Genomic DNA, 8,761 nt, shown 5'->3' with positions numbered 1-8,761 from the left:
TGATGCCCTCTCGCAACACCTACCATCTTACTTGGGTTTCTCTTACCTTGGACGTGGGGTATCCCTTCACAGCTGCTCCAGCAAAGCACAGCCACTGCTCGTTACCTTGGAGGAGGGGTATCTCCTCACCACCAGCCCTCCTGACCTTGAACGTGGAGTGGCTCCTCTTGGCTCTCCTGCACCACACATACAGTACATTCTCTTTCCCACACATATGCATACACAGACAATCATTTGAAGTTCAGTTGAGGGCGCTTCTAATGTGCCGCTCCGTACAATTATTCAAATCATGTTTGGACCAACTTTCTTCACAAAATAGGGGAGAGAGCAGGAAATAAAAAGGTTGGTTTGGTGTGACTGAGATTCCTTTAACTGTACACTGTGATGAATAATTTTCTTCCATAGTAGTTCTGTGAAGGGCTGACTCACTGTGGTTTCTGTGAGGAGACTTGGTAATGGATCACATACTCATTGTCATGCTAGGGGAGTAACTGTCACCCTGAAAAGGATTTAAGGAATTTCCACCCATTTCGCCATCATCCCTCTGAGTGCCCAGCTGATTACTCAGGCTCATATTATTTGGAGAATTCTTGGAAATACTGTGCATATCTCCTGAGCCTAAAGAGCTGTTCATGTAATGTGACTCCATTCCTCCTCATCCACCCACAGGACCATCTGACCCAGAGCCCATTGGAAAATTAGGATGTTACATCCTGGAGGTATTGCATTCATTAAAGTATACATGTTGTCTCCAGAGTTGGTTGAATCTGCTGGACTAGGCATGATGGGTGTTCCTGGTGGCCCTCCACCTCCAGGAGGACCTACATAATTCCCAGGAGATGCTGAGAAGTATGGTATTAAATTGGCATTTGTTGGGTTTCGCCAAGGTCTACCACCACCTGGGCCCATGTTCATTCCAGGCATTCTGGGGCCACCCAAAGCATTCCTTTTGGAGGAGTCATTCTCTGGATTGGCCTATCCATATTTGGATGACCTTGTTGTCGAGTTGGATCTATTCCACTGGGAACTAATGGCTGACTTCCTGGGACACCTCCAGGTGCCTGGTTAAGCATCCTCAACGGGGGCCATGGACCTCTCGGGTACTGAGGTGACATAGAGGGCTGAAAGAGCCCTGTGGTACAGGGCCTCCTGGCGTGCCATCTCCTGGGGGAATGTTCCCTAGCGCTGGGCTGGGAGCTGCTGCAGCACTGTAATCCTGGAAGGCTTTTGCTTCACTTGAATGTCCACATGTTTCCCGTCTTTCTGGAGCTGCACAGTAGAGATCCCAAAATACACACCACCAAGAATGTCAGAATCCTGATGGCTACCCCAAAGTGATGTTCTTTTCCCATCTTATCTCTGATAAAAATGTTTGGGCTGATTTCTGAGCTCCTACATGGAGCAGATACTCATATACGTAGAGTGCTAACTTCTCCCGGGCCTGGCTGTCAGACGGGACGGCACTGCCTTACTCTTGCCTTCGCCGTACACGCTTGTGCCGAGAGCAGCTCCCACTGTCACGCACCTGTCAACCCATCACAGCCTCCCCGGGAACAGCCCCATCCCCATGGCGACCCACGCAGCCACCAAGGATTGACATTTCTATATTGAATTTTTCCTTCTAGAAATATGGTTTACCTTTCCATAGTCATTTCCTGATCCTTAAGATTTTATCTTTTTCCTTATATAGACCATGGACTTTAATACTTTCTATGAATTTTATCAACATAATTTACTATATCAATAACATAAGGGAGCAAACCCATAAGATCGTATCAGTAGATACCCCCAAAGAAGCAGTGTGTGAAAATCAACAACTATTCCTAATAAAACTCTATGCAAAATAGGTATAGAAATAGAAATCTAAGTGTAACAGTGTCCATTTGCCAAAAACTAACAACAAACTTATTAACTGCTAAAGTACTCAAATTAAGAACTAGACGAGGAGGTCCACTATTAGCATAAATATTTAACATTATTTTGAAGATTTTATCTGATTTGTTTATTCATTTGGCACATGTTTATTGAGTGTTTGCTATGAATTGTTTTAGGTACAACAGTCTATAGAGCAATGAAAAAATATCTTGCCTTTGTAGAGCTTACAGCTGAAGGAATGGGGCAGTAAAGTAGAAAGAGTGGCATAAATATTTGAAAAGAAGAGATAAAATTATTTAGCTTTTCATATATGATTACACTTCTAGAAATCCTAGTCAATTAAAAACTAAAAATTTATAAGAATTTAATAAAGTGACTGATAGAAAATAAAGGTACACAAGGTTTTTTTAAGATTTTTCTGATGTGGACAACAAAGTCTTTATTGAATATGTTACAATATCGCTTCTGTTTTATGTTTAAGTTTTTTGGTTAGTCTTGTGGGAATCTTACCTCCTCGACCAGGGATCAAACCCACATCCTCTTTGGTAGGTGAAGTCCTTAACACTGGACTGCCAGGGAAGTCCCTGGTACATAAACTTTTGAGAGTAGTAATGACTAGTTTGAAATAGACATGATTAAAATATCCCTCTTATTAAAGTGTTTTTTATTCATACTCACAGATTCACAATATTTGAATCCTAAGGTTAAAAGAGCAAGCAGATGTTCACAACACATGCTATCCCCAAACCACTTGGCCTAACCCATCCTGTTCAGAGGACCCCTTGTGCTATGAAAGCTCGTCCCCTGGAATGCGCAGTAGAAAAGCCAGCTATTTGTACATCCAGTTCTATTGGGTCTGTTCTTCTTTGTGTTTGGGGGCCCATACCTGGTGTATTAAATTCAGATTGTGCAGTGACTTGCTGAATCAGGAGGCACAAGCCACCGGCTCTGGTTGGCAGGCAGCTCCTTCAGCATCCGTGCTCACACTTTGCGGAAGTGAAACCCTGGGGTCGTTTTGATTGAAGGCACGATTGCTGTCCATTTATACAAAGGGAGGCACACAAGATTTACTCCTTACAGACCCCAGAAACAGAGTGTGTGTAGAGGGGAACAGGGGCATGCACAGTGAACCAGGGGAAGGCCAGTTCTCCGTCCCATGTTACAAACGAGCAAGAAATAGAGAGCAACGTAGCAAGCTTAGGGGTAGAGGTCACCAACTTTTCTGGGGCTCAACACTCAGTGGTTATTTTAAAAGATCCCCACCTCCTAGAGTAATGAAAATAAAAACAAAAATAAACAAACGGGAACTAATCAAACATAAAAGCTATTTATGTAACATAAAAAAACATAAAACCATAAACAAAATGAAAGACAACCCACAGAATGGGAGAAAGTAATTGCAAATGAAGTGACCCACAAGGGACTAATTTCTGAAATATACAAACAGCTCTCAGCTCAATATCCAGAAAGCAACCTGTCAAAAAATGGGGTGAATATCTAAATAGACATTTCTCCAAAGAAGACATACAAATGGCCAAGGGGCACTTTGAAAAGATGCTCAACATCACTAATTATCAGAGAAATGTAAATCAAAAGTGTAATGAAGTATCACCTCACACCTGTCAGAATGGCCATCATCAAAAAATCTACAAACAATAAATGCTGGAGAGGGTGTGAAGAAAAGGGAACCCTTCTGTGCTGTTTGTGGCAATGTAAATTGGTATAACTACTATGGAGATCAATATGGAGGTTCCTTTAAAAACTAAAAATAGAGCTGCCGCATGATCCAGCAACCTACTACTGGGCATATATCCAGAGGAAACCATAATTTGAAAAGATACATGTACCTCAGTGTTCATTGCAGCACTGTGCACAATAGGCAGGGCATAGAAGCAAACTAAATGTCCATCAACAGAGGAACGGATAAAGATGTAGTACATATATACAAGGGAATATTACTCAGCCGTAAAAAGAACAAAATAGTGCCATTTGCAGCTACACGGATGGACTTAAAGACTGTCACCTGAGTGAAATAAGTCAAGACACAGAAAGCCAAATATCATGTGCTATTACTTATATATGGAATCTTAAAAAAAATGGTACAACTGATTCTATTTACAAAACAGAACAAGAGTTGCAGATGAAGAAAAACATGGTTACCAAGGGGTTAGGGGGGTGGTAAATCAGGAGACTGGGATTGGCTTATACACATTACTATATGTAAAATAGATAAATAATAAGCCAGGCTCTTCTATCCATGGAATTTTCAAGGCAAGAATACTGGAATGGGTTGCCATTTCCTTCTCCAGAGCATCCGCCCACAGATCAACCCAACATCTCTTTCATCTCCTGCATTGGCAGGCAGATTCTTTACTGGTAGCGCCACCTGGGAAGCCCATGGATAGGACAGGGAACTCTCCTCAGTACTCTGTAATAACCTATACGGGAACAGAATCTTGAAAAGAGTGGATATACGTATACGACAAAGCTATGGTTTTTCCAGAGGCTTCTGAGTTCCTCTTCACTTTCTGCCATAAGGGTGGTGTCAGCTGCATATCTGAGGTTATTGATATTTCTCCCAGCAATCTTAATTCCAGCTTGTGTTTCTTCCAGTCCAGCGTGTCTCATGATGTACTCTGCATAGAAGTTAAATAAGCAGGGTGACAATATACAGCCTTGACGTCCTCCTTTTCCTATATGGAACCAGTCTGTTGTTCCATGTCCAGTTCTACTGTTGCTTCCTGACCTGCATACAGATTTCTCAAGAGGCAGGTCAGGTGGTCTGGTATTCCCATCTCTTTCAGAATTTTCCACAGTTTCTTGTGATCCACACAATCAAAGGCTTTGGCATAGTCAATAAAGCAGAAATAGATGTTTTTCTGGAACTCTCTTGCTTTTCCATGATCCAGTGGATGTTGGCAATTTGATCTCTGGTTCCTCTGCCTTTTCTAAAACCAGCTTGAACATCTGGAAGTTCACAGTTCACGTATTGCTGAAGCCTGGCTTGGAGAATTTTGAGCATTACTTTACTAGCATGTGAGATGAGTGCAATTGTGCGGTAGTTTGAGCATTCTTTGGCATTGCCTTTCTTTGGGATTGGAATGAAAACGGACCTTTTCCAGTCCTGCGGCCACTGCTGAGTTTTCCAAATGTGTTGGCATATTGAGTGCAGCACTTTCACAGCATTATCTTTCAGGATTTGAAATAGCTCAACTGGAATTCCATCACTTCCACTAGCTTTGTCCGTTGTGATGCTTCCTAAGGCCCACTTGACTTCACATTCCAAGATGTCTGGCTCTAGATGGGTGATCACACCATCGTGATTATCTGGGTCATGAAGATCTTTTTTGTACAGTTCTTCTGTGTATTGTTGCCACCTCTTAATATCTTCTGCTTCTGTTAAGTCTATACCATTTCTGTCCTTTATCAAGCCCATCTTTGCATGAAATATTCCCTTGGTATCTCTAATTTTCTTGAAGAGATCTCTAGTCTTTCCCATTCTGTTCTTTTCCTCTATTTCTTTGCATTGATCGCTGAAGAAGGCTTTCTTATCTCTTCTTGCTATTCTTTAGAACTCTGCATTCAGATGCTTATATCTTTCCTTTTCTCCTTTGTTTTTCATCTCTCTTCTTTTCACAGCTATTTGTAAGGCCTCCTCAGACAGCTGTTTTGCTTTCTTGCATTTCTTTTCCATGGGGATGTTCTTGATCCCTGTCTCCTGTACAGTGTCACGAACCTCATTCCATAGTTCATCAGGCACTCTATCTATCAGATCTAGGCCTTTAAAACTATTTCTCACTTCCACTGTATCATCATAAGGGATTTGATTTAGGTCATACCTGAATGGTCTAGTGGTTTTCCCTACTGTCTTCCATTTAAGTCTGAATTTGGCAATAAGGAGTTCATGATCTGAGCCACAGTCAGCTCCTGGTCTTGTTTTTGCTGACTGTATAGAGCTTCTCCATCTTTGGCTGCAAAGAATATAATCCATCTGATTTCGGTGTTGACCATCTGGTGATGTCCATGTGTAGAGTCTTCTCTTGTGTTGTTGGAAGAGCGTGTTAGCTATGACCAGTGCATTTTCTTGGCAAAACTCTATTAGTCTTTGCCCTGCTTCATTCCGCATTCCAAGGCCAAATTTACCTGTTACTCCAGGTGTTTCTTGACTTCCTACTTTTGCATTCTAGTCCCCTATAATGAAAAGGACATCTTTTTCGGGTGTTAGTTCTAGAAGGGTTGTAGGTCTTCATAGAACTGTTCATCTTCAGCTTCTTCAGCATTACTGATTGGGGCATAGACTTGGATTACTGTGATATTGAGTGGTTTGCTTTGGAAATGAACAGAGATCATTCTGTCATTTTTGAGATTGCATCCAAGTACTGCATTTCAGACTCTTTTGCTGACCATGATGGCTACTCCATTTCTTCTGAGGGATTCCTGCCCGCAGTAGTAGATACAATGGTCATCTGAGTTAAATTCACCCATTCCAGTCCATTTTAGTTCTCTGATTCCTAGAATGTCGACGTTCACTCTTGCCATCTCATGTTTGACCACTTCCAATTTGCCTTGATTCATGGACCTGACATTCCAGGTTCCTATGGAGAAGGAAATGGCACCCCACTACAATGTTCTTGCCTGGAGAATCCCAGGAACAGGGGAGCCTGGTGGGCTGCCGTCTATGGGATCGCACAGAGTCGAACACGACTAAAGCGACTTAGCAGCAGCAGCAGCAGCATGCCATATTGCTCTTTACAGCATCGGACCTTGCTTCTATCACCAGTCACATCCACAACTGGGTACTGTTTTTGCTTTGGCTCCATCCCTTCACTGTTTCTGGAGTTATTTCACTGATCTCCAGTAGCGTGTTGGGTACCTACTGACCTGGGGAGTTCCTCTTTCAGTGTCCTATCATTTTGCCTTTTCATACTGTTCATGGGGTTCTCAAGGCAAGAATACTGAAGTGGTCTGCCATTCCCTTCTCCAGTGGACCACATTAGGCTTATTAAATGTGTTTGCAAAAACAGTAAAATAATAAAATTGAATCCAGCAGTATATTAAATAATATATTATGGGCTTTCCTGGTGGCTCAGACAGTAAAGAATTTGCCTGCAATGCAGAAGACCCAGATTCAATCCCCGGTTTGGGAAGATTCCCTGGAAAAGGGAATGGCTACCCATGCCAATATCCCTGCCTGAAGAATTCCATGGACAGAGGAGCCTGGTGGGCTACAGTCCATGGGGTCACAAAGAGTGAGACACGACTGAGTGACTAACACACTACACATGACTGAGTAGAGCTTATCTCAGGACTTCAGGGTTAATTCACCATTAGGAAATTTATCAATGTAGTTCACCAGATTAAAAAAGAGAGAATATATCAAAAGAAGCAGAAAGAGAATTTGATGACATTTGAAACAGACGTCCATGAAAAAGAATATGCAAATCTTTTAACAAAATAGGAATAGAGGGAAATTCCTTTAGCCTGATAAAGGATATCCACCAAATTCCAACAAGGAGGGGCTTCCCTGGTGGCTCAGTGGTAAAGAATCCACCTGCCAATGCGGGAGACATGGGTTTGGTCCCTGGTCCAGGAAGATCCCACATGCTGTGGAGTAACTAAGCCCGTGGGCCGAAACTACTGAGCCCGTGCTCTAGAGCCCAGGAGCCGCAACTACTGAAGCCTGAGCGCCCAGAGCCCGTTCTCTGCAACAAGAGGAGCCACTGCAATGAGAAGCCCATGCCCCGCAGCCAGAGAGACAGAAGCCCCGACTCAGCGCAACCAGAGAAAAAGAGCCCTCCCAGCAACGAAGATCCAGCACCGCCAAAAACAAAGAAAACTGCATGTCAAAAAAAAAATCCTACAAGGAGGGTGGACAGCTATAGTCCATGGTGTTACAGAGTCTACTTAGCGACTAAACAACAATAAACAGTAGTTAGTGGTAAAACTTTAGATGTAGTCCCACAGTCTCATTAAAGTAAAGAACATGATACAGGCCTTATCAGTGCATCTGATAGACTGGCAATTCTGGCCTCATAAATAAAACAAAAGGAGGAAGGGAGGGAGGAAGGAAAGAAAGAGAAGGAATTAAGGAAGAAGAAAAAAATGTGGAGAGGCAAATGAATGCCTATATGGAAAATCAGAGACTAAATGGGCGTGCTATGAAAAGTAATGAAATCGAGAATTCCATTCAGAAGAGCATAACCATATTGAGGAACAGAATTATTATGAGAACTAAAGAAAATTAAAGAAAGTAAAATGTAAATCCAGACAAAATGGTGTAATGAGAGGCCTGTAAGAAAATATTTATAAACAAAAAGATTTTTTCAGTATATAAATCTGAGTTTGTTAAAGTGTTGGTCACTCAGTTGTATAGCTCTTTGTGACCCCATTGATTGTAGCCCACCAGGCTCCTCTCTCCATGGAATTCTCCAGGCAAGAATACTGGAATGGGTTGCCATGCCCTTCTCCAGGAGATCTGCCTGACCCAGGGATCGAACTTGAGTCTCCCACATTGCAGATTCTTTACCATCTGAGTCACTAGGGAAGCCCTGAGTTTGTTCATTTCAGTTCAGTTCAGTTCAGTCGCTCAGTCGTGTCCGACTCTTTTCAACCCCATGAATCGCAGCACGCAGGCCTCCCTGTCCATCACCAACTCCTGGAGTTCACTCAGACTCACGTCCATCGAGTCAGTGATGCCATCCAGCCATCTCATCCTCTGTCGTCCCCTTCTCCTCCTGCCCCCAGTCCCTCCCAGCATCAGAGTCTTTGCCAATGAGTCAACTCTTCGCATGAGGTGGCCAAAGTATTGGAGTTTCAGCTTTAGCATCATTCCTTCCAAAGAACACACAGGACTGATCTCCTTTAGAATGGACTGGTTGGATCTCCT

At 42.7% G+C, this 8,761-nt stretch overlaps 1 pseudogene; it reads right to left on the bottom strand.

The window, feature by feature from the left end:
* Positions 422–1,161, bottom strand: LOC102171021 (annotated as a pseudogene).

This window comes from Capra hircus, chromosome 3, assembly GCF_001704415.2.
Source record: "Capra hircus breed San Clemente chromosome 3, ASM170441v1, whole genome shotgun sequence".
NCBI classification, from domain to species: domain Eukaryota; kingdom Metazoa; phylum Chordata; class Mammalia; order Artiodactyla; family Bovidae; genus Capra; species Capra hircus.
This window is presented reverse-complemented; position numbering and strand designations above follow the sequence as displayed.